Source organism: the organism of the source record quoted next, unplaced genomic scaffold, assembly GCF_019419815.1.
Source record: "Pyrus x bretschneideri cultivar Hongxiangsu unplaced genomic scaffold, Pyrus_bretschneideri_v1 Contig19, whole genome shotgun sequence".
Classification (NCBI taxonomy): domain Eukaryota; kingdom Viridiplantae; phylum Streptophyta; class Magnoliopsida; order Rosales; family Rosaceae; genus Pyrus; species Pyrus x bretschneideri.
Window position 1 is genome coordinate 3,364,157 of NW_025999490.1, and position 8,596 is coordinate 3,372,752.

General features: G+C 33.6%; 1 pseudogene; it reads left to right on the plus strand.

Moving 5' to 3' along the window:
• The first annotated feature begins 5,587 nt into the window (after nt 1-5,587).
• LOC103944748 lies at nt 5,588-8,596 on the plus strand (annotated as a pseudogene).

Genomic DNA, 8,596 nt, shown 5'->3' on the forward strand with positions numbered 1-8,596 from the left:
CTTGTACATCAAGTGTCATAGTACAAATATAGTTGAATTTTTTTAAGTATTCAACTACTTATATTATTACATTTGGTGTACCGAGTTATGTTTCTTGCACACTGAAAAATCTCTCTATGTCTTGATTCGAAATCATTTCATAGGATCCACCATCTCCGGATTTTTTTTTCTTATTTTTTATACACTAGAAAGATCTATTATTTCATGTATATAATTTCAATTATTGCTTCTCATTATTTGCAACTGGCAAATGTTTGAACCGTAGCTAGTCTTCTTGTTTTTGTAAAAACCTATCATTTCATATTATATTAAACGAATCTTGCATACGAGGTGAATCATTAGATAGGACATGAACATACAGATGGACACAACAAAGCAATGATGCAGGTTTCATTTGGGCAAGGTCGGCATGTTTTACTTGTTGGCATCGATCCTATGTTCTTTTTTCACTCTTTGTTTAAGCCAAGAGATATGATTTTCATTAATGATTTGCTAAATAAAATAACAATTAAGGGTGTAAATGTTGTCGGTCATGTGCATGTTTCATACCATTAAAATACAAAAGCTTTTTAAATTAGAAATTTTTTTAAAATGTCATATGAACTTATACACATTTTTCAATCTGTCATATGAAGTAAAATTTTAAGCGATTTGTCATATCAACTTTTCAAACATTAATTTGTCATCTCACCCTAACTCTGTTAAGTTTTACATCCAAAAAGTTCATGTGTCTTGCACATGACTTGTATCCAAGGTTATTTCGGTCATTTCAACACCTCACTCCCCCTTCGATAAAAATAAATCTAGGATTTCTAGAACAAAATACAAAAAGGGGTTGATCTAGTATACGATGATATGAGGGTTTGTCGTTTGAAAAAGGAGAACGAGCTATCACTTCAATGTGTTTCGGATTGAAGATGACCCAAAATATAGTCATTGGTCATCCAATCTATGGTAAAGTTGGATGGTATTCATTATGTTGAAATAATCCTGAACACAAGTTATGTGCAAGGCACATGACTTATTTTGGATGGAAAACGTAACAGAGTTACAGTGAGATGACAAAGTAATGATTTCAAAAAGTTAGTATGATAATCGCTTAAAATTTTAATTCATATGACAAATTAATAAAAGTCTATATATTCGTATAACATTTCAAAAAAATTTCATTCAAATTGTCGCATGTACTTTATTCCATAAAAAATAAAAGCAAAAATTTAATTAGCAATGCTCGTGAGTTGTGAACTTATTGCATGTTAAGTTTGTATTACTGCTTTTACTTATTTCTCATAATTCAATTATCCGAGTTTCAAGTATTTACTAGTTCTCCTTCTGAAGTTAGCGTTTTATTGATGCATATGCTCTTAAAAGTTGGTCAAGTGTACCACACGTGAGAAATTAACAGAAAAATAACGACAGAATTGATAATTAAGGGGATAATTATACCAACTAAAAAGTATGAAAGAAAAGAGATGTGTGCATGATGAATGTTTTTCAGTGCTATTAAATATTAATGAATCCCTCAATATATATATATATATATATATATTTAACAAACACAAAAGTGAATTTTTACAAACACATTTTCTCACACGACACATTATTATTTATTATCGGTCAGTAAATTAGATAAACAAATGAGAGTCACGGAGTATATAAATAAACAGAACGTGCAGATGAGAAAATGAGTGCGTGAACAAAAAAACTCTATCTTATTTGATAGGGTCATTTTGGTTCCAGTCCCTAGTTAACTAAATTATTAGAATGAAACCTTATTTGTTTAAATAATTTGATCAAGGTCCCTAACATTATGTAAGGAATTTAACTCCTGCATTTATGCATTCAATGTCCCACAAATTATGAAATTTAAACGAATTCAAATAATATTTTACAATATAACAATTACTTAAAAATTAATAATAGAGTAATATGATTTTTCACATAGTTTTAATATAAAAAAAAATAATGTAACCCACGTAATTATTAATATATTTTAAGAAATAACTATTGATATATTTAAAACAATAAAATAAATACATATAATTAGCATGGGTACATTCACAAAATATATATATATATATGGGTACAAATTAGTACATATTAAATTAAAAAATTATGGGTACAAATCAAAACTTAAAAGAATATTAATACAAATTTTAAAATGGGGTACAAATTATAAATCGAAATATATGAAAAATATACTAAAAAAATATATTTGGAAATGATTAATAAATTTTTCATTTTTAAAATTATAAATTGACATATGATGACTTGTAAATAATTTAATGTTTAAATAATAACATGGAGAAAAGTGAAGGGACCTTGATAAAAAAAATGAAAAAAAATAAAGTCTCAATTAGTGAGAAAAAAAAAAAAGAATGAGAACCTAATTTAGAGAAGGGTACAAATGTTGGATACACTATGTACTAGTGTAATGACTTTTTTTAATCAATAATGCACTAAGCAGGCTGCTGGTATCGATTTGAGCTACCATTGGGCTAATTTCCTGGACTACAATATTGGGCTGCTATTCAATTTCTCAAAAGTCTGAGAGATTGACCATACCTTTTTGTCCTTTACCATTGAAATACTAAATTTTTTTTTTTTTGTTTTTTCAAACCAATTTTTTTTTAATTAATTAAACCTCCCATGACCCAACACAAAACTCCTCCCCGCCAAACAAGCCACAGTTTACTTGTACCAAACAAGAAATTTTTTATTCTGTCTGAACATGAGTGGTGTACTCTTTATCATTACACAAGCATGAGGAGTTTTATTTTTAAGTGACCTTACACTTGTATAATGGCATGTGTTATACTACTCTGTGATCCGATAATATTGAAAAATGCTAGGTAAACTAAGTTTTTAGACAAACACAACATTTTTTAGAGGATAATACTAGGTAGACTAAGTTTTTAGACAAAATTTACAAATCATGTATATGTCACCAATAAAAAAAATATACACGTTAATCAATATTAAAACAATTTAACCATAACATCAATAATTACATCATATTCGTATAATTTAAAAAATATGAATTAAATAGATGGCATCTCTATCTATCGTTACCTATTCCAAAATGTTTCCCGCCATTAGGTCTGGGTTTGATTCAAATCGGTTTTGTTCTTTTTTTTGGGTTTGGTTTGATTTTTTCCGGTTCGATTTTGGTTTGGTTTCGGTTTTATTTATTTATTTATTTTGAAAAATGAAAAAAATTTGAAATCTAAAATTTTAACATCTCCAACATAAGCATTCCAACTAGAATCAAAGACAATGAAAATAAACATTTAAAGTTCAACTAGAATCATCAATCAAGTCTTCCAAAGTCCAAACTTAAAATAAACATCAAAGTTTAAGTCTTCAAAAAGTCCAAACTTAAAATAAACATCACACTTCAAGTCTTCCACACTTCATTGAGTTTAATTAAGATACAAAACATATAATAAGATTCAATTAGGGAACAAAAAAAATCATTACTCATAAAGCTTTCCCGTACACCAATTACCTAACATAAAACTGTACATGACAATATGACATCCACTAACACAAACAATAAGACCAAGAATATGTCAGTGATCAAGAAAATGTCCCTAAAAATTATGTTTAAGAATCAAACCTACAAATTGTACTTTTAACCAAATATGTAAAAGTTATTTGAACAAAATTGATTGTAACAAGCATTCTTTTGATACAAAAGTGATCTTAGGGACGAGAGAAGCAACTAAAAAGGATAGAAAAATCCACACTTTGATAAATATCAATTAAATGAGCTACTAATCCATCTAGACGCAACCAACAGATCAGCAAATAAATATGTACGGATCAGGATCCTCTCCTGATCTAAGGATGAGGATTCTCCTGACCAAGGAATGTAGGCCGTTGGATGAAAATCTAACGGTTATAATTATTATAACTTTAAAGGGACCATCCTGTTTGTAGCCGTCGGATGAAAATTTTCATCCAACGGCCCACACTCCTTGATCAGGAGGATCCTCCTCCTTAGATTAGGAGAGGATCCTGATCCAATATGTACCACTTGAGCCCTCAAATCTCGACACTATAAACAACCAATCATTATCTGTCAAACACCTCCTCAGTATATTATACTTAGGAGGCAGATTATCTGCCCTCCTGTTTGGGTGCCCTTCCCATCCTCTCTTATTTTGTGCGGTCACGGTTAAGCTACGTCAATATTTTATATTGATTTTTTTATAGAGATAATAAAACAAAAAGTAATATGAATATAAAATATTGATGTGGCTTAACCGTAACCACACAAATAGAAGGAGATGGGAAGGGCACCCAAATAAGAGGGTAGAAAATTTACCTCCTTATACTTATAGTGTCATTCATGCATCTTAGATGATAACTTCAGTAATGAGAGCATTGTAAGCAAACACTTTGTGGTCAAAAGATTGATGATTGAAAGTCGAAACGGTAATGATAGCATTTCAATCATATTCTTCTAATTGACAACAACAGTAGTAAGCATTATTATCATAGGAACAACAAAAACCACTAAAAATAAAAGAAAATCGCATAACTCATGAAATTGAAAAACTGCAGTACCCATGAAATTGAAAAGAAAATCTTTAGAACATGAGAGAAATTACCATGAGACTAACCTTGCAAGGGAAGTATTGTGGGTCAAGACTCAAAACGGTGAGAGAAGTCACGGGTCACGGGGGTGAGAGACTGAGAGTGAGAAGATGACACTTGCAAATCAGCAAGATTTGAGAGACTGACTAACTGAAAGTGAGTCGGGTCGTAGGTCGCTGGGAAGGAAGAAGACGAAGACTGATTGAGTTGAGAGAGAGTGTGTGAAGCGGCGAAGGCTGGGAACTGGGAAGGTTAGGGTCTAGAGACTACAGAGGGATCGATGTTTTGGGTTACCAATACAAACGCAAGTCTTTCAGACTGAAAGGAGAACAAACGACGCCGTTTCTAGTAATAAAACCATTAATTTATAATTAATTATAAAACGACGTCGTTTTGACAACATTTTGGTTCGGTTCGGTTCGGTTTGGTTTTCGAACCCTAAAAACCGAACCGAACCAACCAGATTCGGTTCGGTTTGATTTAACAGCTTCGGATTTGTTTTTTCAGCCTGGGTTCGATTTTCAGTTTCTCAAACCCACCCATACCCGCCATGTTCGTTCTCCTAACGCTCTCTCCAATTGGTAGATGAAGTCATTTGAACAAAACTCATAGCTAGCCTGCGACATTGAGAAGGGAGAAGATGGGGATTCAAGGGATTCAGCCGCTGTTGAGATCGATAACGGTGCCAATCCACATTAAGGACTTGGAGGGCACTTGCGTGGCAGTGGATGCTTACTCTTGGCTTCACAAAGCTGCATGTTGACATTTCACCTTCAATTGCACGTGAACTAATCCCGGTACTAAAGTAGGTACTTTTGGGTTAAAGATGACTACCTCTTTAGAGTATCAAATCTTCATAGGGATTTAACTTTATCCTTAGTTCTAAGAATTTTGTCTCCTCTCTTGTTGACATTGTTGCTCCTTGAAGGTGTTCAAGCAAGAGAATGTATGTCATGTGGTGGCTCCTTAAGAGGCAGATGCTCAAATGACATTCTTGGCTGTCAGCAAGCAGGTAGGTCAGCAGTTATCACTGAGGATTCAGATCTTATACCATTCATCTGACCCAGGGTTAGTTATCTGTATAGCACAGACCACTTCTTTCTTACTATTAGAAACTTCTATCTGTGTGATATTATAATTCTTTCTGTATTCCAGATTATCTTTAAAATGGACAAATTTGGGCAAGGTGTTGAGTTTCAATATTCCATGCTCCATAGGAACAAGCACTTGACTTTTTCAGGATTCACAGAACAGATGCTTCTGGTGATGTGTATTCTGAGTGGTTATGACTATTTAAAGTCGTTGCCTGGAATGGGACTGAAAAGGGCTCACATCCTCGTTAAAAAGTTCACAAGTTATGACAAGGTGAAGTTTATTATTCATGCATTCTATAAATTTTGGAAAACAGACCGACATCATTTGAATAATTTTGTTGTAAAGTAACTGATGACTGTCCGATTTTCAGGTAATTAAGCACACGAAGTACAGTACTGCTTCGGTTCCTCCCCTATTTGAAGAATCATTCAAGAAAGCAATTTTGACCTTCCAGCATCAACGGGTTCCGTTTCTCAAGATATTGTATACTTGTCTGATATGTCTAATGATGTTGTGGATGATTTCGACTTCTTAGGACTATATCCTTTATATTGTTAATCTCCGTTAACCATCTCATTACGTTTTTTTTTATTGTTTCGTTACTTCCTTGCTCCTCCTATTCTTTTCAGTACATAAATTGTGGCTTAACCTGAGATACATCAGTACCACAACATATAGCTAAAGGTATAGCAGAAGGTGATATTGATCCATTTACCAAAATGAAACTCTAGGTATCCCCTGTGCGATTTCCGTAAGGATTAATTTTGTCCGATTGATTTTCTTCAATTCTGTTTACATCTGTCTTGGAGACTTGGAGTGTGTTAATTTAGTCTGAGACTAAAGTAAATTTTCTTCTTTCCTCTTGGCATGAACAGGAAGAGAACGTTAGTGCCGCCAGAACTTACCAACCTAAAAATGTCAATCTTGGAAGGACAAATAAAAGGCAAGATTTGCCTGTGCAGAATAACCTCCTGACAAAATATTTTTGTGTCCTTTGAATCCCCTTTTTCTTAAGCTTGATTACATTACCTAGGTTTTAATTCAGCATATTTTGCTAAAAATTCAGTATAAAATAATGTTCACAGTATTGCATTTTTGTAGCTTATTTTGTGCTTGAGCTATCAAGTTCTGTAGTTTTTCCTTGACAACTAAAGGCTTTGCCGCTCTTGAAGCAAAAGACAAAATTCAGGCTCCACGGAACTCACCTGATTCTCCAAGTCCAGTTGATGATTCTCTTTCAGTCCCAGTGAAAATTCCTCTGCGGATGATGTTCCGTGTAAAACAAACTGCTCAAAGTCATCCCTTGTTAACTCTGACAACATGGGAAATGAACCTCCTAGTGGTCAGTGAATTTCATAGATGTGTGTGATATGATAAATTTTAATCGAACATCACTTATTAATCAACTGTCGTTACACTTTATAAATTATCTCTGTCTTCTCTAGGTATAAGATGACCTCGACACTAAAGTCCCTGATTTATTAGAATCTCAAAATCATGGTAAAGATATCGTTTCCCCTTGATAACTTCATGGATCCAGTTTTAGTTTTCTGGTTATTAATAGTTGCAACTCACTTGAATTTATGTTCCTGACATTGAAAGACATGGTTTGCATGAGACGAAGTCCAGAAAATACATTGTTGCTACAATTCAGACATATTCTATTCATAAGCCTTGTCTGACGCTGCATAGGGAGCGTGAATGTAAGAATGCCCCAGACACAGTTGAAGGTGGTAAGACAGGAACGGAGCACAGAATGGTCATTGTAAGTTCTTATTTCAAGGATAAGTCGATCAATGAACACAATCCGGAAGATAAACAAGGAAAGCAATTGCTGAAGGATGATCTTGCGATTGTTATGCACGAGGATGCAGTTCCTGAGAGTACTCAGTTTGAGAATAGCTATTTTGAAGGCAAAGTTGCGAAAAGGACAACCTCCCCACATGACAACGTTCAAATGGTAGGCGTTTTTCTCTCTTTTGATTTTAGGCATATAACGTTAGTGTTTGTGATTGTTTTTCGTATAACACTAATGTTAACTACTTCAGGAAAATGTGAAACTAAAACAACTGTGTTTCAGTGCATCCCTTCCAGATGATGGTTAAGTGTTACTCGAAACTCAGAAAAAATAGTAGAGCACTCTTGTTCACTTACTGATCCATGCTAATGCCAAGCTTATTAATCTTATATCGTATTGAATCTTTCATTTGAGCAAATATTTTTTTTGTTTCTTCAATGTAGGTTCCTGTGCATCTAGCCTGAACATAACAATTACAGACACAAATAAAGAAGGAAAATTCGGATCCAATATTTTTCCCCTTTAGGCCGTTATTCAGATATAGCGGAGAAATCAATGGAAAGATATGTATCAGTAATATCATCATTTAGATTTTCCTCGTCTGGTTCTCATGCAAGTGGTCTTCATGCTCCTCCGAAAGATGTCCAAAACACCGGTACCAATAGGTAATGCCTGTATTGTGTATGGACGATTTAATTTTAAAGTTCATTGCCTTTCTACAGCTAACATGGACTTGATCTTTGTATTGCAGACCAACTGTTGATGATGACTTTATCAAATTTGAATACGTACCAAGTAATCGAAAAACTTTCCCAGCATCTCGCAAACGCTGTTTTAGACCGGTTTAAAGCAAAATAGTGAGGCTGTGAGCATCCATGTGATCCATTTATTTTGAAATTCAAGACTTGGGGACTACAATTGTTGACAGCACGTAAATCCTCTGTGTGCGTGTGTGTGTATCTAGAGTGTCGCTTTCCTATATCTGAGTGTATATATAGTTGACCATTAGCAAATTTATCTTTTCTTCTTTTAGCTGATAGCAACACGAACCCTATTTCAAAAGGATAAGATTAAGGCAGGCAAATTAAGTACCTTGTGCAA